Here is a 20,970-nt window from a genome sequence, read left to right on the forward strand (position 1 = left end):
TCTAGTGCTACTACAGTGCCAATGCTGCACTGTCAGGAAACATCTTAGTGTGGTTCTGAGACACCAATGCAGAACAGCGTCATGGAGGTGAAGGAACCAGGATGGTGAGTGAAACCTGGAGACTATTTAAAATGTTTTTGGTTGTTTCTTTGTTTCGAGGAATGTATTAGTCTGGTAAATAAGTGGAGTCTAGGAAAGCATCTTAGTGAACTCTCATTGGGGGTCACCTAAAGTTGTGAATTCTCTCTGGTGCTATCTCCTTGCTGGAAGAACACGGGGTTACATTTACGAAGGAGACATCCTTCCAAGATCTGGTACTTGAAAATGCCATTATCTTCTGAATCGCAATGTCTTGCACACAAACACTTGAAATTCTCAAACTTGTTACCAGTAGTCACATAACAGTTTGTCTGTACCTACTCAGGCTCACTGCCTTTGGAAAAATAAAAGTGCTCAATGTTTGTCAAATTCAAAATATCAAAGAAGCTTCAAAACAAAACTGTATGTATTGCAAGAGAACAAATAATTAAGTTATGTCAAAACAGGAAACAATTATAAAAGAGAAATTACACTGATTACGTAAATGGTTCTTGGAATGTTTTACACATTGTCTGTTGTATGGATGACTCCCTTTATACATACAGTAATAAGTTTGTGAGTTTATTAACTCACAAACTCTAATGTGCTTTTAGCTTCTTATGTTCATAATACAGGTAAAAGCTTTGATGTTTATATTTTTCAAACAAAGCCCTTTTTTTTTCTGTCCATTTTATGTGCTTCTAGAACATTCATCTATCCTAAGGATGTTAAGATTGGTATTTTGCATCTTTGATGGCTGAAATGCAGTATCATAGGTTGAAAATAATAATAATAAAAAATTACTATTAAATCCCTACTTCAAACAAACAAAAAAACCTACTTACTCTTCATTATGGCTGAATCAACACTTTGTATCTACAGTTATCATGGTAAAATACTAAGATAGACGGTGCTTAGAAAAGGAACTGTAAACAAAATTCTATCTGGAATCAGCATGAGTTTTCCCAAAGGAAATGCACCCAGTTTCTTCACAGTAACAGTCAAATATTCGTGTTAAGGGAGAAACAACTATTCACAAGAAGAGAAGAAAAAAAAGCTAAAGAAATTGAACCTCTTAAATGCTGTAAGTTGACGACTCAGCTGAAAGAGTCATATGTGTAGCATCCAGATATATGCACAGGACACACACACAGGGAGAAGATGAGTCACACAGATTCAGACCTATATTTAAAAAAATAATACTGAAAGTCTCTGTGTGTCTACAGGAGATTCAATTTTAAAAGCCAGTATTTCAGATCTTCTCTTTCTTTATACCAGTTGGAATAGACAGAAGCCAAGGTGGCTGTAAGCCAGCTTTACCTCAGCCAGGGATTCCCTCTTGCAGGGGAAATCTCAGCTGCCAACTCTGGAAAGCTTTACAGATCGTTTTACTGCAAAGGAGACTGCACACAGTCGAGGATATGGCTTAATATTTCTTTCCCTACTAAAGTGAATTTTATGGCAGTTAGTACATCTAGAAGACCCTTGCCAAAAAAAAAGGAAGATGGAGGTCCATATACAGCAATGTATCTGGAGCTTAATTTTCCACTACCAGTTCAAAGTAAGTATAAATGTTGCCATTTCCATTAGCTCTTTCCTTACAGTTTGCAGTGGCTTTGCATAAATTTAGATAAAGACATTACATGGTGGGCAAGGAGTAAGAAAGTTTATTTTCCTTAGTACAAAAGTGATTTCTCCTTCAAATTTATCTGGGGCATAAAGAATATGACTTTCTTTTAAGGAATAAACAAGATGGAAATAACTAATAAAAAAAACTTACATTGGACTGACCAAGTTGTAAATGTCATGTCAAAATTGAAGAAAAGTGCCTAAGACATATTTCACAGTTATTTATAGTCAGACTTTTGTTACTATCAAAAAACTATTCAGAAAAATAAATAAAAGCAGCACATAACAGATGAACTGGTAGATAAGACGTACAAACTTTAGATTGAAATGAGGTAAGACATACAAACTTTAGATCGAAATGGACTTAACACCAACAGTCAGTACATCTATCTTTGCTGCTCTTTCCTAGAAAATCTGAAAAGTCGTCTATCAAAACTTTTAGATTACTCTTCAGATGTGTTACCCTATTATTCAGCATCAAAAGGGCACAACATGGGATGCACTGAAAACAGAGGGACTAACTTTTACATTCTATCTTGAAACAATAAAAGCCATTCATCTAAAAATGCATATGCAACCAGACACAATCCATGTTTTCAGGTTTTACAGCTCAGTCAGCTGTAGGTTCTTAGAAACCCTCACTGTGACCTCACTTTAATAGTGGTTGATACAAATGGAGGGTTGACTTTTGAGTTGTACAGTCAAACAGAAAGAAACATGGGTGATTTCATTATATGTGCCTATTCTTTTTTGACCACAGTAACTTTCTCCTGTTGCAATCACAAAGTGAGAAACACAATAGATGCAACTAAAAAGAATGTAATACAGTTTATATGCACTTCTCCTTCATACTCAGTTCTCTGATGCCTTGTGCTAAGAAATAGGTTAAACAAACAAACATATAACCAGTTTGCTCAAGCAGTGGAGATGGAAGTTCAAATGATAACTACCTCTCAGCAGGAATAAAATACAAAATTGATAGGGAATTTCATTTTTAATGATATTAACTACATGCAATTTTCCTACAAAAGTACCTGTCACTTCACAAAGAAAAAAAGACAGGTTTTAGGCAAATCATGATCCTTGCAGGCGCTGTGTATCAAACTATATTTTACTGTGTAACATATATAAGAACAGCATTTGCTGTACTGTATGACATCATATATTGAAAAAGAACCCTACCTGGGATAAACTGATTAACAAAAAAGCCTTCTGTTCTAATGGATTTTCCAAACAAAACTTTGATCCTTTACAAAAATCAAAGCAAATGCGAATCACGTTTTTTTCAGTCTGGGAAACTTCAACTTATTTTGGTAGGTTTTCATTTCAGTGACAAATGGGTTAAAAACCAAACAATGGCCTGAGCATTTATCCCACAATGTAGTTTCTTTCATAACAACCATATAATAGAAACTTCTGGGTGGGTTTCTCATTTGCTGCTCCTGCTTCCTAGAAGCTGCACAGCTCAGTCCCTTCCCCCTCCATAAATACATTCAGATTTCTTTACTCTGCCAATACAAAATTAAAAGGCAAAACCTTAAAGATCATAAAATAAGGTCTGTAGCATGTGATGGCACTGTACTGGGAGCAGAAATTTCTTCATAATTTCTCTATAAAGGAAGAAATCTATTTTTTTAATTATTATTTTTGATGCTTTATAGCAATATAGCAAGCAGCAAGAAGAGTACAATGTTCACAAAGTACACTTGTTTTCTACCTAAAGAAAGGTATGTGCAAAAAGGATGTGTTATTGGGACATCTCCTTTATGCCAGGAACCTGTTTTATGCTTGGAAATCCAACTTGCATGAAAGACTGACTTTAGTTCAACACTTGTTCATCCTTCAAAGAAAGACATGATTAAACAGATGCATGTAGTCCCAGGAAAATTGTTACCTATATACAGATTTACAACTTAAAGACAGCATTAATAGGTACATATTCAGTGCATATATTTTATAAGATTAAAATGCAAAAGAACTTCTGCACATAACCTCTGGTCCCTAGCACAAGCAATTCCCTTCAAGCCAAGCACCCTTGAGAACCCAGAGATTCCAAATATTGTTTCATTCATATTGAGATGTATCTCACTCTTGCAGGTCTGGTCTGAGTCCAATTATTAAGTAAAAAAAAAAAAAAAAAAAAAAAAGGAAAATGGCATTTCTGTTAGCGATTTTTAAGTGGTAGAAGACTAGTAGCTAAATTCAGGTGTGACTGTTATTCAGACAGCATGCCCCAAAGGTCAGGGAGTGTTTGTTTTATTTTAAGGCTCAATATATAAAAACACATGTAGCATATATAAGTTAAGATACTGCCTTCCTATATGTGAGATATTGAGCAGTTATCATGGTTGAGCCTGTGGTAACCACTGAAGCTTGAAAGATTTGCTGTATAACCAGAAATCCTAGATGTCAGAAGATCTAGTTAAGCTGTCACAACAGTTCCTGCTTTTCTTAATATCTATGAACCTATGCTTGTGTGGCCTAGCCTATAGCTGCACTGTTTACATTATTATGTCTTCGATCTCTAACAGGAAGCATGAGGAAAAGATTTAAATCCAGCTCATGAATTAACCTATGTGATTGAAGACAGTAGCAGACCAATGCTTGCTTCTGAGGAGTTAAACTCAGAGCTGATTTGAAGTCTTGAAGAGTACATACTTTTCTGTTCTCCATCTACAAAGTACAGATGTACTGATTAATATACAAGGGTACCTGCAGTAGCACTGTACGTGTAAAACACAACTCTCCAGATACTGTAAGAAAAAAAATCTGTTGTAACTGTTTAATACCTCAAGAATTGTTTAAGCAAATAATTCCCATAGAATTCTGCAGAAATTGCATTTTTGTTGATTTGTGATACTTTTGAAACATACAAATAGTAGAAAGATCCATGTGCTTGTAATCAGGAAAGATGCCACATGCACATTCAACCCACACCAAACAAAATTATTAGATCTATGCATAAATCTGTATATGCAAGAGTGAGTAATTTCACAGTTATTGCAAGAAACTGTACTGTTAGTTTCATTTTTAATTTGCCTGGTTCAAAATGAAATCATCAATCATGAGACTTGGCGCATATTTCATGGAATTACTTGATCTTTCTCATTAAAAATACAATTAAAGCATGTCACTCCTCTGTGCACATTGCGTATGTATGTACAGGCATGATCTATTGATACAATCACAACTTTCTGACTTCAGTGAAATTGCAAAGGTTCATTAGAAAGGAAGAGACAGAGAACCCTGGCAGTTCTGAGATCTTAGGGGGTCATTTATTGTTGTAATAAATTTCATTTTTCTATCTGAAGGGTAGAGTCTAAACACTGTAATAGAGCAATATTGAGGTATTTATTTTACCTCATTTTTTCTTCAGCTGAAATACTAGCAAGGGAGTGTTTTTCAGGTTGGCAGGCAGCCAGTCATTTCTCAGTAAATAATGTGAACCCTGTCCTGCAGCATAAAGTTGTACATCTTTTCAAAAAATGCTCAGTCCCCTGCTAAAGTCCAAAGAACCTTTGCTTACAAAGTGTCTGCAGAAACTTCTATAGCAAGCAACTCAGCCTAGGCTTCTCCACTAGACAGAGGTCTTTCTTACTCTGTTTTTTTTTTTTCCCCACTGAAATGACTTATTTTACTTCTCCTCCTTAAGATGCTTTTCCTCAATATACCAGAGATAAAAAATTAAAAATCTTCTATAGCCTAAGTAAGGTGTCTTAGACCATCTTTCACCCAAAACCTGAAAAATTCTGCTCTGTAACTTTTAGTGCTAGATACACAGCTGTATCAAAGCAGACATGCAATATATGCAATTGCTCACACAGCATCATTGGCAGGACTCCATTATGACTCATACATACTTGTAGTACATAATGAGTGTTCTGTGAATTTCAAATTAAGAAATTTGGTTTAGTTTCCAGTAGTTGATGTTGTAAATAGGCTCTGAAAAGGTAACTTCTGGATACATATAATTCAAATCATTCACGCTTAGTAGCTGGCAAAGGCAGGTTTAATGTCCTTAGACAGAAGATGCAGAAAATACAAAGCCAAAGAGTATGGGTGAACACATCTAGACAGGTGTATCTTCATAAATTGGACTGAAAAGGGAAATTCCACATGACAAAGGGAGTGCGATGAAAATTCAATCCATTTTATGCAATGTAGAAACCAATATAGTAAGTTTTGGAAAGTCAGAAAGTCAGAAGATAAAGTAGCATCTGAGCATGTGTGGGTAGCAGAAGGAACCTGATGGCTGTGATCATTGTGTCAGCACAGCAACCTGACTTTATGTGTAATACATCAAAGAGAAAGCCAAACTTGTGGACAGAAATATTGAGGCCTTTTTAAAAACAAAACAAACACACACACACATACACAAAAAGACAACACCAAACCTCTGTGTATCATTTGGCACCTCAAAAAAGGAAAAGATTTACAGCCACTGTTAAACATGTTCCTTGTAGCTACCCAAATGGTGTGCCTTAAGCAGATATTGCTCTAGTATTGACCCTCTGCACGCATGTGCTCACCCAACCAAACAGCACAGCTCAGGCTTTAAAATCCACAACAAAGCTCAACTGTTCAGTAGAAGGACTGCATGCTTTGCCGGAATTGAACACAGAACAGGTTAATTAATCAATGTTTGCAAAGCCCTTTGAAATGGAAAAGTGTTCTGGAAGCTACAGATTTCTATTACTTAAAACTTCCCTGTTAGCACTGAAGTTATAATCCATTTCCCTTAATGTGTTATGAGTAAGAGGATAGGAAACATGACATTGCAGATACCGGTTACCACAATTATCAAAGGCCGTGCAAAAACTCAAAGTTTCAATAGCTGTCTTTACACAGTAAGAGTAATCTTTAAACCAAATAGAAAATTGTCTTATCTTCTGAAGTTCAGACAGTACTTTATGTACTTGTAGTATCGTCTATTGATATTGCTGTTTTTCTTTTTTCCTTTCCTATAACAGATAGAGTTGTTGATTGCCAGCAGAAGACATGGCCCTGTGGGGTATGAACATAACATTTCACTTACCATCCACTGGCATTTTCAGTGGTTAGCACCATCCATCAATGTTTTTGTCTTCTCAGTAGTGTCAGCACATAAATGATGTTCCAAATGCTTTCATTTCTTCAGCTTTTGAGATGAATTTGCTTGCTTAGGTAAATTTGCTACGCTATCTCAGTCTAGGCCATGTCTTGCAACATTTAAAATAGTACATTCATTTTCCTAACAGTTCCTGAGTCATGACTGGCACATAACCAAAATTAAAAAAAAAAAAAAAAAAAAAAAAAACAGCTTTCGACAGTTTATAAAAAGTGGCAACATTCCCACAAATCTGCTGTCTTTATAACAAAGCAGCTTCTTTCTGACTAAGGCTGTAAGGTATCTTTCTGATTAGTTTACTCAATCCTGAGATGTTGTGTTTTGTTTGTTTTTTTTCCACTGGGAACTTAACATACATCACATGAAAAAAAATAGGGCTTTAAAATTCAAACTTAATCTTTGTATTCACATTCTGAGTTTCACTCTCATGTTTTTGGCTGGTTCACTTCAGAGATTAGCCTGCTGCAAGATCCAAACCTGAACCAGTGGATTATTTGAGTCTTAGGGTTTGTTTTCAAGTTCCTGCTAGTATTTAATTACCAATGTTATTAATGTAATTTGATATATCTTTATTTGGGAAAAAGCAGATGGCAAGCACAATCGGAAGTGTTGGAATGATTGTGCTAATGGATCTTCTAAGACAGTAAGGATTTAAAAAAAAATGATTATTGCAAATAATGGATACCAATATTTTTTAACTCTACAGAAGCATCAGCCTAACGGGTCACATTTCTCTCACCTTTGCATAAAGAAACCATGTGGGATAAAAGCTACAGGTTAACTATATGTAACATGCATATACAATTGGAAACATTTTTAATTTATACAACTAATTAATAAAAACTGTGATGAACCAGGAGAGAGGGTATGTTTATAAAAAATAAAAAATGAGCAACTGACTTTGGAATCAAATACTGTCAACGCCTTTTGCTTGTAAAATAAAAGACTTCATAGGGAAGCATTATTTTTGGACTTAAGGCATAATTTCTAAACTTAACAAGTGATTTATTACATCTGTGGACTGAGACACCACCTACCTGTACATGTTTTTGGGTTCTGCCAAGACTTCATGTAGAGCTGAACAAATTATTTGTATTTGCAGTTTCTGTGGCCAGTTGTTTGTCTATGGATTGTTCCATTCCTAGCCATTATTTGTTTGAGGTCTACATATGACAACACGCAAAGAGAAGAGCATCTCTTTATGCTTATCTTTGGTACCTAGGACAGGACAATTGGTTTAAGATGTTAAATGGAATTGCTATGTATTAGTAAAATCAGTAACAACAACATTCTTAGAATAGCAGGAGAAAACCTTGTAGTAATGGTAAAAGCAGCATCTCAAAATTATGCCAATGAGGCTTAATTAGAATTTATATGGGAATAACTTAGGTTTGAGAATAGTCTTACAAAATTAATGGAAAATTCACTAGCTAATTTGTCATTCTAATAATTAAAACTATATATAAACCATTCCTTAAAAATATCTTGTAATGACAAATTCTCCCTTCAGACTTATAGACGTTTTGCATGCTTACATGAGGGTAAAATTTCATCCATCTGGAGGTTCATGAGAAAAAATATAAACCATTTAAAGTATTTTTGAGTATTAAAAGTAATTGTATTTTTGATTATTTTTGCAATAATAAGATAAACTTCAACTCTATTGAGATCCTCTAATGCAATGAAAAAGCCTTCCTAGTGGGTTAGAGATGTATCCCATCTTTGAAAAGTGTCTATAAGGAATAGCATGTGCCATATGACAGAGCATTAGAACAGGTTGCCCAGAGAAATTGTTAAGTCTTCTTCAGAGATACTCAAAACCCAGCTGCATGCGTTCCTGTGCAATATGCACTTGATGACCCTGCTTGAGGAGTGGGGTAGGCCTAAATCTCCAGAGGTCCCTTCCAGTATCAATCATTTTGTGATTCTGTATCATTTACATTTAATGACAGTGCTGGGGTAGAATACAAATGGTTGATTTTATTTCCAGGAATCATAATTGGTCCACATACTAGTTTTAAACCCCAAACTCTTCTGAAACTGCTCTAGTGAGAAATAAGAATGTGACACTTTCAAAAAATGACAAAACTTCATTCAGAACATGGTTTACCATATGCAATAAATGAGTATTTTTTTCTTCTCCAGCACACATATCAAGACTGTTTTGTTAACTTTAAGTTGTTGAATGCTGAAAAGAATTTACACCGTTTTCTTGTCATGTCATCATAAAAACATTACCCTGGAACCTGTCTGGAATAAAATAAGGTTCTCAGTCCCTGGATTTTCGGTGGAGAATCAACTGAAGATGTAGGGACTGGATTAAAAAGAATCATCTGGGAGGTCCGTAGCAAGGAAATAATTTTAAAAATCTCTTTCTATTCCTTTGTTTCCCTGTAAGGTGTGAGTGCATTTCAAATCTGTAGGGAGTTATGGAGAAGTGTGAAGTAAACCTGGAATGATGGGGCTGTTTTGCATGGTTTACAAGTATATGGTAAACATCTGAGCTACTTCCACTTGGAGTGGAGATAGGGACCCAGAATATGGGATCCTGTCCATACATTGTCCACATATCTGTGGAAAAATCTTCAAATTAGAAACATGGAAGGCTAAAACTCAAAGCTGTTTAAATGGTCAGAGTCTTGATTCTCCTGGAACAGCTTCTCCACAGGAGACGTAGAAGAATTCTCTACAGGAGATGTAGAAGTCTCCACACACCCACAGGAGTCGGCTCTGTGCCCCTCACAGCAGGCTGAAGCACACTGCTCCGTGCAGTACCACGGCCGGTCTCCCCACACCCCATGTGGAGAGCCCTGCCTAGCGTTAAGTGGGACGTGAAGAAGTTTTAATAGGCCAGAATTTTATTCCTCCCATCCCCAAAAGGATCTGACTCTCCCCTGCCCCCCCAATTTTTCCCTGATCTCCCCCCAAAACCTCTATATCGCACCTGTCGCCATCCCCAGGGATCTTCTTCGAGATCTTCTCCCCTCACCCTACAGCCATGGCGGGGCACTGCGGGGAGGCGCCCACCCGGCAGGGAAAGAGATGAGGGGAACGGACGGCAGCTGTGGGGAGGGAAGGGCACCGAGGGGACGGGGGAAGGCAGCGGCGAGCCTGAGGTGAGGGGGGCAGGAGAGGCGGGCACCGCCGCGGTCCCTCAGCGCGCTGGGCGACGGAGAGCGGCCGGCGGGGCCCTAAAGCTCCCCTCATGCTCGCCACCTCCTCGGCAGGGAGCCCCCCGGGCTGGGAGGCGGAAGCCCTTGGAGGAGGCGCCTCGCAACAGATGGTTAAAGCCGGCTCCTCGCCGCGGCCCGCATTGGAGGGAGGGAGGGATAGAGGCAGCGGCCGGAGCTGCGCGGAGCGGCGCGCAGCGCCCCCAAGCCCGCTTTGCTCGCTCCCGGGGCGGGCGCTGAGGAGACACCGCCGCCATCCCACCACCCCCGCGACTCCAGCCCTCGGCGGCTCCGGGCCACCTGCGAGTTTTAACCGCCCGCCGGGCGCTGTGAGTAATGCCGGGCCGGGCTGGGGCCGCCGGAAGGGCTCTGGCTGCGGGAGGCCCTGAGGGCTCGGCTCCTCAGGCTGCCACCGCCCGCGCTTGAGGCGGGCGAGCCGGAGCCGCCGGCTTTGCCGGCTGGAGCCGCCTTTTCCTCCGGTTTAACCCGTACGCGGGGAAGGTGCGGGAGCCGATCCTCCCCGGGACGGGTGGCTGTGTGGACGTCGGGCAGATTTTTATCACCTGTGAGGAAAACCCCCTGCCATTCGGTCCCCTTTCCCTTTCCATCCCGGCTTCGACGCTGGAGCCGGCTAATTACCGGGCTTTCCTGAGGTGCGGGGAGCGGCCGGCCCAAGGTCACACAGCGAGGCGGTGGCAGAGCTGGGGAATAGCTTAAAAAACTTCTGGTGCCCGGTCCTGGTGTCGGCTCAACGAGGCTGCAGGGCTCCGGGCAGGGACGGGGTCCAGCTGTAGGTAGGTCTCTGATCACCTCGTCTTTTTGTTCTCCTTCAAAAGGTTGCCTACTGATGTGAAACCACACAGAGGTGCGATGTCCGTGTTGTCTCCCTCATCTTCTCTAGCCTGCAAGCATGTAAATGAGTACGTATATAGGCTTACTTTTCTTTACTAATATTAAGTTCAGTAGATAAAAACAGAAATTGTTAGACTATGTTTTGTTTTTAGGTTTATAGTATTAATAAGTAATGTCTGATATTAATAGTAAATGTATTCGCATGCCATCAGAGAGGAATTATCAAAAAAACCCTTAATTGCTTGGGTGTTAACTGTATGCCAAAACTAACCTGCAGTGCAATGTGTTTTATGCTTAATGCATGTAAAATATTTGGTGGGCCATGTCATAAAACTAATGTATAATGGGTTTAAGAGTTCTCCAAAATACGCAGTTTCAGTAATTATCTTAATATTAGATTTTTGCAAAATGATCTTCTTTCCTCCCTTCTCTCTTTATCTCTAAACATAACTTTTATGAGTTCAGATAAAGGTATTCTGCTGTCTTTTGCCCCCACTGTCAGCGTTTCTCTGAAGTTTCTCATTATGTTCAAATATACATTTAGATTCTAAGGATGATGCTTTGACTAAACATATTAGAGACCTCTAAGTAAATCCTCTTCATGTAATTTTGCAGGGCTTTGCATTTCACACCATGTCATGCAGCAATTAAACTTAAAAAGTTAAATGTGCTTTTTCAAAAACTGACCACCTATCCTTCTCAATTTTACCTTACCCATTCTTCTTGGTTAAGGGGGGTGTGGAAATGCAATTATGAGGGGTTTAGGAAGGCACTCAGAATATTAGTGTAAATAGGACAGATTAATTTGCATTAGACAGTTCAGGTGAACTCTGGACTCTCTTCTAAACAAATCTTGGAATTCAAGGCAAGGTTCCTGTATGATTTTTGTGTGTGTGTCTTTGTTTTAACTTTATTCAGAAGACAATGCATTATTCCCAAGGTAATTAATGGACTTTTTTTTTTCTTTGGACTTTAATATTTGCAAAAAAAGAAGAAACCTCTTTGTGCTTGCATTTGGGCTATGCAACACTTCTTTTGCTGCAAGGATTCCTTGCAAGGAGTCTTACTTCAGGTAACTTCTAGCTAGAAGTGTTTGCCCTTGCTGTATAAAAACCCTCTTGATTAGTCATATGTTTCAGTACTGATACTTTATCGTTTCTTTTAAATGGATAGGAAAAAGTCTGAAGTCAGTTCACCGAAGTAACTCACATTATTTCATTAAACAAATTATTAAGTTAAAATAGCTGATGCTTTGCTATGGCCCGGTATGTTTTGTTTTTAAAAATAGTCTGTGTTGCATTGTTGGCACTTACTTTCAAGCATCTGTTACAAGGACTTCAGGCAAGAAGAATCATGGGTGTTCATCTACATAAACAAAACTCAAAATGGCTTGGTGATGTCAAACTTGGAAATAAAATTGACTTGTTTACAGTAAGTTGGTAATGTAACTGAATGAATAGGACTGTTTTCTGTTGCAAATGAAAAAGGTGGTGGAGTAAAGCAAATACTTGTGCAGTATAGCAGCAGAAATATTTTTGAGATGCTGGAATTAATAGTAGGAATAAAGATAACTGTAAATAGCTTCCTTTTTATGAAGGAGCTATTGCAAAAAAAGATTCACAGGCCAGTAATCAGTATGTACTGTTGTCTTCTGTTATTACAGTGGAAAGTGGAAATGGAAAAATAAATATCTGGTATCTCAAAGATCTCTACAACTTGGAAAAGGTGTGGATTTATTTAATCTTCCCTTCAAAATTGTTTTTAGAAGTAATTAATTTGAATTTCAGGCTTCTTGCTTTTTAGATAGCATAGAATGGTTGAAGTCTTTTCTAAATGATTGTGCTTCCTAAAAACCACATTTTTCTCTTTTCCTCTCAAGATCCTTTCCTCAGCCACCTATGAATTTCAGAATAGAGCAAAAGTGAGCTCAAGAGCTGCTACCAACCCATCAGAGCATTTTGATTAAAGTTGTTTCTGAGATCCTACTTCTGTGTAGAATTCTCTGTGCTTTTGCTTATTTCCATTAAGTGTAGATAAGACTTGGCTTTCTAATTTTCCCTTGCAATATCATTGATAGAACAGATTCTCATTTTTGTCAATACACTGGGCTAATTTCTCAGGCTGGAGTGGGCATTCTGGAGAATGAGATACAGGCCTACACTTTCAGTATGAAATTAGATGTTCCAGAATGCTTATGGGTTTTGAGAGTACCTGGATTTGTTCCAGTGTAAGCTATGATTTGATTTGAAACCTGAAGAGCTGTCACGAGTGTCTTGTCATTTGTTTTGTTTTTGTTTTATTTTCCCTTCCCGTTAATGGTATCTAATACACTTGGATTTTTAGTTAATCTTTCAGAAACTGTCTGCATTTCTCACAATTGTTTGTTGCTAGTTACCTGCCTCTACCCTATCCCTCACACACACACACACACCCCAAATGGTACATATGGAGTGATAATGCAAGTCTGTTAAGGGAGGATGTCAACTAATTAGTGGTTGACATCTGTAGGAGGACAAAAGATTTGTAATACTTGCAAATATTGCACATATTCAGAGAACAAGTCTGAAATACTACCTCAGCTTTGTCTCATTAGTAGATATAACCATGCCTTTCTACAAATACAAATGCTGAAAGTCCAAAGGTCTTCAGCAAGAAGCAGCATCCAAAGAAACGTTGCTTGTGAGGCAGTAAGAACATCTTAGTAAGCAGATAATTTAATCTTCCCTCTTGTAAGGAGTTGTACTTGAGTTCCAGTGTTCCCATAACACAGGAAATGTATGCCAATCTCCTGTGACTGCCACAGGATCTGTCATGTGCAGATCTCTGCATGCTAATATCTACAGTGGTCTTATCTTCCCACAATGCAAAATTCCATTTTCTGTATCAACGCAGTTTAAATCTACAATTGGGTAACACTTCTTTCTTTCTTTTTTGTGAATACAGTAGTTCAACAGTTTAACCTAGACCCACCTCTGTGTCTGTGGGTGTGTGTGTGTGTATGTACACAAGAAATACGGGGTTTCATGTACACGAGAAATACGGGGTTATGTACTTGTGTTCTTATTTTTCCAGATCCTGGTGAGTGAGATTTCCCATGAAAGTGTTTGAGATAATGTCTTACTTCTGCAGTTTGGCTGTGGTAGGAAATCCGTTTTGGTGCTCAGAATGACACTAAAGTGAAGTAATTAATGTGAAAGATCCAAATAACATAACAATAGGAGATCTTATTCAAATGCAACTTTCTGTAAAGCTGAATAAGAGTCACTGTTAAGCAGCTATTACTTTATTTAGTTTTACAACACCCTATTTTATGCTTACAGCCTTTGCAACGCAGATACAGTTCCTACTCTAAATCTGTACAGAATAAACTGGAGTAACTAAGCAGATGAAATATATACGGTTACATGTTGACATTTCTAATCTGGTCTTGTATCAGTGATGTGTTTTTTTCCCCTGTGAACAATGTAGAAGCTTTTTATGCAGTTAGTATCTGTAAGGAGCTTATTCCAAATCTTTGTTTCATTATTTTGTATTTGTCATTATATGTTCTAGTGTTTTGTCTTATTTTTTTCCACAGTAAAATCATGAGTAGTTCATAGTTCAGTAAGTTTGAGCAGCTTGTGGTAGAATACAAGTTTTGATGTGTGATCGCTAGTACTAATTAGCATGGTTAATGGATTGTTGGAAGAGAGTGTCAAAATAAAGAGGTGTCTGTTAGGCTCCAGAGTCGTTTCCAATCTGCATGTGGTATTCAAAAATAAAGGTAGTGTATTTGAGGAAACCACTGTAAATACCGATACCTCACAAGGAGTAACAAAAATACTGGCTAAAGTCTCATTGCTCCAGAAAGACAAGTGCCATTTTAAAAATAAGCAGCTTCTTATTTCAAGTTTCTAACAAGAAAGTGGTTGTGTTGCCTGTTTTATCTGAAGATCTTGGAGATGCATCAATCATTGTAGAGGCCTGAAAATACTGATCCAGGAGGTAGAAAGCACTATAACCAGTGATGCTGGGGTGATCTGATAGTTCTGGCCAACTCTGACTGAATCAGTGAATATGATTACCAAGTTTAATAGATGGGGTCAGTGTATTTAGGAATTTGGCATTTTCTAGAAATACTTGGGAAAAGAAGATCAGGGATCATCAAGATGCTGAAGTCTGTCAGAAGGTGATGTCATTTGCATCTAGAAACCGTATAAGGAAAATTTTGTGAAGCTCCATGCACATTTAGGAACAACATTTCTGATCCTTCTCTCATGCAAAATATCTGGTAGGACTCTTCAGAAATAAAAGGATCTTAATACTGGCAGGTCTTCACAAGGCTTTCTAGTTCAGTTTCCCTTGCTCCTTTTCTGCTTTTCCCCTTTTTTTTCTTCGTTAACAGTAGTAATGTTTATGTTGCATTGTTAAAATTGTGTAAATTTTCAGGTGGAGTGTGCAGATAGGATAAAAGTAATGAAATGCATGTGTTTTTTTTTTCTTGGGGGGGTATAATTACAAGGTTGTTTTGTGTGAATTTTAAGTATGTGTAGTGAACAAGATTTGCAGCAAACTCCAGGTATTCATTTGTGCTGTTTGGCTCACTAGTTCTTAATTCTCTGCACTGCTGTATTCTCTCTAGTGCAATTAAATAGCTATTGTCTATTGTCTTTTGAACAAATGTTTGTGTATAGTTCCATTGTTGGATGGATTTCCCTCCCTCCCCACAGCAATTAATAATTTGAATTGCTTTAACTTCTAAGATGTGTTTGTTTGTTGTTTTTTTTAAATAAAAGTCTACATGACTTACTGCTATAACTTTTGAAATTCTGATATAACCTCAGATATCTAATCATAGTGTATAGAAATGTCTAGTATTGTTCCAGTTCATATCCTAAGGTATCCTTAATCCAGGTCACCTATGTGACTTCAGTGTCTTTGAGGTTCTTTTTCCCTAATTTTACTGACTATGAGTCATCTTCATCACCAGTTTTTGTCACCTTTGTGGCTTTGCAGCCAACATACAGCTTATGCCTTTGGAAAGAGCAAAAAGCAAGCTGTGCTACTGACTATAATATTTAGAATTATTGACTGGTTTGTTTTTTTTTGGTAAAAAATAACTGTTTGTTACTAATCAGGATAAGGCAAATATCTGTTATTAATTACTTCAAGATGAACATTAGGTGTTTTAGCTAATATACTTCCTTTGTCCACCCTTATTTTGATGTATATTCCATGCATACAAAGTAAATAACTGTTCAAAATAATTTAACTTTCAGTCTTCATCCATCCTCATTTTTCCATATGTTTCCAGTACCAGCAAGATTTGAAGGGCTTTAAAAAGAATCTGGCATCTTTAAATCATGCTTACTTTGTTGGGGGGAATGTGTAGAAGACATCTGTGACTTACAGAAAAATTATATGGTTCTGCACTTAGAAAACTTTTTTATCATAGTTTTTGTGTGAAGAAACAAATTACTGTACAGAATGTAACTCATCTGTACACAGAGAAGGGTGAAAAGGTGATGTGACTTCCGCCATCATTTCATTTGATACGTCTTTGGATCTTCCTGTATACCTAGAAATACTGTGATGCAATGGTTTCTGTGACCCACTTAGATTCTTTTCTGATTACTCCGAATCCTCATACACCGATGAAAGTGGAGGCAGCTGTAAGACTGCAGATAAGTGAATTCCAATTAGTGCCTTTAAATCACCATCAAATGATCTGTCTTTAGTCACACTTGTCTGGTAGTCTAACTACAGAATCAAGGCAATTTTAGACTTTTTTTTTAATTTCCTTGAATGCAATATTTGCATGGGTGCTCTTCTCCTCAGCTCTGTCTGCTGGAGAACAGACTTGCAACTAGTAGTTAACTGTGATACAAGACCCTGTAGGTTCTGTAGCTGTTCACAGTATGACATTAATGGTGTTAAATTAGCAACATCAGCAATATTAACTAATTTCCTCATTCAGACCGTGACATTTGTTTGGTAAAAGGATCATTAACCATATGCAAACATCCTATGTGCAGTAAAAGGTCTTTGGGCCCTGACAAATGATAAATGAGAAAATTACCAGTTGTAGGAAAATGTAAATATCATTCTTTGGAAATCAGTCCTCTGGCAAGAGAAAAATGTTCCCCTCTAAGCCATGAAGGATTCATTATATTCTTTTCACATCTGTAAAGAAAGCTAGAGAATATTTTACATACTTAACGCATATCTTGAAGTCTCTTCTTTTCTTTCAGGCACTGCTGTTGAATTGGGATTTGTCCTGGTTTTGTTAAGCGAGTACTCCAGCAGTGTGCTGCAGAAAGAAGTGCTGTAGCCTCAATTAACTCCTCCTATAATCTTCTGAATAATTTTGAGTCCATCATATATTTTTGTTATTAACAACTTCAGGTTATTATTTTAATCTTCTGTAATGCAAGGGATTAAAGCAGGGGCTCACATATTGATTGCCTTTCCATCAGATGACTCCATAATTACTACAGATGTAATACGAACCTGCATGTTAACTGATGAATGTATTTATCATGGCTTCAGGGTAAGGCTTAGTCTAGTTTCTGACAATCTTGAGTGACTTTTTTTACACTCCCTGTCTCCAGCTGTATAGGATTTGTAGTGTCAGGTTAGAGAACTAACATCACCAGCTTCAGAACAGAAAAGCTTCAAACATGATGTGTTTGCAGTAGCTTATTACCTAGTCCGATTCATGGGTAAAGTTTCTAGCTGCTGCAGCAATGTTTTAAGCATGACTGAGTGCTGTATTTCAACCACTGCTGTTTGCCTCATTACAGCTGTGGCTCAAGTTCCTGTGCTGTCCCACAATAAAACTCAACTATGAATTGCTTTTATCAACTATGTAAAACTCAACTATGAACTGCTTTTATCTTGTGATATCAGTGCAGTTCAAAAAGAGCCCCACAGACTTGATAGTTTTTGTCATCTTCAAAATGACAAAAATAATTTTCTGTGACTTGAAAACTTTTTGTCAGTCTTTTTAAGAATGGAGTTGTTACAAGCTGTATAAATAGCTGTTATGTTAAATATTAAAAACTTTAAAATGGCTGAAAAAATTGACTTTGGATTAGCTAACAACAGTATCTTTTTCCCTTCCTCTGGAAGCTAGATTTGCCAATAACAACCCTATAAAATTGTGAGAGGTTTATTTAAATACTTTTTTTTTTTTCCCAAAATTGGCCCAGTCAATTCCATTGCCTGGAATGTCTGATGCTTCTGGTCTTGGTTGTAGATTCTTGATAGTTTTTCTAGAATATCATTCCCAAGCTAGTAAGGCATGTACTTTGATGTATGCTAAGATCAACTAATAGCCAAGCATAATTTGATGCATGTGGGCTGTACCACCCTATACCAGACTCCATAACTCTGATTCAGTAAAGCGTTTTAAGAAAAAAAATAAAGTCAGTATAGCAGAATCTTCTAAAAAGTGAAGACTTCAGTTTTTAAATGAGCACTGAACTGTGGGAAAAGAGATGAGGGAGTGGGAATAGAGACTGAATTTGCCCAGTTTTGTGCAGGATGATATCCTGTATGCCGCATGATGTTTTGGTACCAAGAGGTAAACAGAGCACATTAGCACCAGTAATGCTTAAAAGCTGAACCTGAAATGAAATCCCTCCCTCACTTACGGCTAGAACTAGTCTAGAACTTTCTAGAGACTGAGGATATGATTTGCATCCCAGCTTGTTGGGTGCTGTCAAATATCAGTGTTTTTTAACTCTTCAGGAGTTATTGTGAACGCTTGAGGCAGGAACTACCTAGGAGGAATCTAGGGGAAAGCAGTACAATGAGTTATGATCTGAAATGTGTATTAACCCAATTAGTGAATACTGAGTTTATTGGATTTAAAATTCCCTAGGTTGTTTAAGATTTTGACACAAACAAGTCAGCTTTGTGTCTACTGTGGATAATACAAGGTAGAGCAAAATTGCAGTAGGTGAGATTTGGCATTACCTTTAAATTAAGGGGAAACTCAGGTCTCATTTTGAAGTTATAAACTTGAGGCCTTGTGACGTGAAACTTTGGACATTCAGCTGGTTGACAGAAGTTAAAACTTGATCTCAGCTGGCAGACAGTGTTTTGCACAGACTTTTTATTTTATGAATTTATGTCTCAGGGCTTTTGCTGAGACTAGCTGTTATCTTTGTTGGACTCTCCACCAGTCTCTAGAGCACCGGAAGGCAGTCAGAGCACTTGGATACTTGTTTGGATATTTGTTTTAAAGGTAGGTCACGCTGTTGTGTCAGTTGACTGCCAGATCTGAAACTGAGAAAATACTGCTTCCATGTCAGACTGGGGCCAAAAGGACTGTTAAGCATTAGAAGTATCCACATTCCTAGAATCAGGTGATGACACGAACTGAATTCCTCCTTTCTTCAGATCCTAAGAGTTTGAGAAAGTCTGTGACTTCTCTTCTGTCCTCTGGAGATGGTATGTTGTGAGACTTGCTTTTAGTGATCTTGAGCAGGGGCTCCTTGTGATAAGCTTACAGTATTTTATGGCTTGCAGTATATACATACGTTATGTGTTTGCCTGTATCTGTAGGGCGAAGTTGTTTTCCTGCCACACTGCATTTCAAAGACCTGGATTTAAATATCCAGATAAGTTGTAAAACCTCCTTTTGAGAAGTTTAACAGGCTGGACAGTCATCACAGAACCATACAATCATTAATGGTGGAAAAGATCTCTAAGATCATCTAGTCCAGGCGTCCACCAACAGACAAAGAGGAGCTCTGCATCTCCTTTCTCCCATGGAGTGAAGGTCTGGGCTTGATGAGCTACACTGATCCCTTACTTTTTCTTCTTTTTTTTTTTTTTTTTAATTAGCTCTCTATTGTCCAATTGTACTTGATTAGATTGCTGAGACATAAGTATATAATTCTTCCCGCATTGTTATTTAGAAAGTATAGCTATTTATTAGAACCATGTATGTTAGAACCACAGTAGTGTTAACACTCACTACTACAACTGTGCTTCATTTTGAAAAGAAATTATTTCCAAGATTGGGTCCATTTTACCAAAGCAGTCTGCTTAATCAAATTTCTGTACAGAATTCTCTGAATAACTATTGTGTAGAGTAAAAAAAATTAAAGTATGTCAAAAAAGGTCAAAAGGATGTTTCTACACGTTAACAAAACTCCTTCAGTTATGGAAGACGTGTTAGCTTTGTGTTTATTAGCAAATTCACTTAGTCCTGATTTCTCAATCATAAGAGTGTCATTATCAGGGTGAATATGTTTGTCTGTATCTCTTACTGAGTGTTCCTAAGACAGACTGGAGACAAAGCAACTGTGGTAGCAAAGAGGTTGACGTGGAAGAACCACTTGAGAATAGGTTCTGCTTCTGTTTTATAGCACTTGCTCATTTTCAGTCTGCTAATAACATCAAGGCAAGCTAGTTTAAAACTATCTGAGGCCAAAATCGGAGCAGTAATAGTAGTAGTAAAAGCCTGCAAGTGATATTTCTGGGTAATTTGGTGAGCAGAAGCATTGTGGTGTCTTAAATCTTAATTGTAAGGATGTCTTACAAATGAGACACAAGTACCATTTCTACTTCTGAGCTTATTATAAATATTAATTTTCATGCAGATTATTTTTTTCCCCTCTAAAATTATCCTTATATGATGTTAGGGAAAGATAAACTGTGTGTGTGTATAGATGAAATTCACTAAAACCTGCAGAGAGAATAATTGAAAGACAGCTTTCCTATCCTAGACTAAAATACTTTTTTTTTTTTTTTCTTTAGCACATACTTTGCTTCTACTTGATTATTTTTTTTCCGCATATGTATGTAAAATAAGAATGGAAGTGCTAAGGAAGAGCAGTTTTCTGCCCACGGCTTCCGAAGTGTTCGTCAAACATTTATCTCGTAGATGAATTACTCACTTCAAAGTCATTCTTAAATCTGTAAGGGGAAAACTTCCTACTATCAATTGCACTAAAAGGCAGAAGTGTCTCTTTATTCTTGTCTTATTCAACATTGTCAGCTTGTGAGGCAGTAAAGTTTTAATGCTTGATAACTTTTCATTATGGCAGAATTGTTTCTTCCATTATCTATGTGCTGAATTTTTCTGTTCTCCTTGCTCTCGGGGCAAAGGGCCTGGGTACCAACATCATATTGTTGGTATCT

General features: G+C 37.7%; 1 protein-coding gene and 1 long non-coding RNA gene across 19 annotated transcripts in view; one reads left to right on the plus strand and one right to left on the minus strand.

Annotated features, from left to right (window-relative positions):
• The window catches only part of LOC137865713 (uncharacterized), a 185,188-nt gene extending 175,088 nt beyond the window's left edge, over positions 1 to 10,100 (minus strand). For all 4 annotated transcript variants that reach the window (XR_011102045.1, XR_011102047.1, XR_011102046.1 and 1 more), the window contains exons 1-2: positions 9,759 to 10,100; positions 7,852 to 8,032 (exon numbers count right to left, since the gene is read on the minus strand). This is a non-coding gene — a long non-coding RNA (uncharacterized lncRNA). The remainder of the gene's footprint in view (positions 1 to 7,851; positions 8,033 to 9,758) is intronic.
• An 18-nt stretch (positions 10,101 to 10,118) lies between these two features.
• Positions 10,119 to 20,970, plus strand: part of SULF2 (sulfatase 2) — a 165,187-nt gene continuing 154,335 nt past the window's right edge. For 9 of the 15 annotated variants that reach the window (XM_068701033.1, XM_068701030.1, XM_068701042.1 and 6 more), the window contains exons 1-2: positions 10,120 to 10,313; positions 10,821 to 10,904. The gene's annotated coding sequence lies outside the window, so the exon portion shown is untranslated. Of the gene's footprint in view, positions 10,314 to 10,404; positions 10,550 to 10,820; positions 10,905 to 20,970 lie in introns of those variants that run through there. The other 6 variants (XM_068701040.1, XM_068701036.1, XM_068701041.1 and 3 more) reach the window with 2 other exon arrangements.

The sequence above is a fragment of the Anas acuta genome, chromosome 16 (genome assembly GCF_963932015.1).
Source record: "Anas acuta chromosome 16, bAnaAcu1.1, whole genome shotgun sequence".
Classification (NCBI taxonomy): domain Eukaryota; kingdom Metazoa; phylum Chordata; class Aves; order Anseriformes; family Anatidae; genus Anas; species Anas acuta.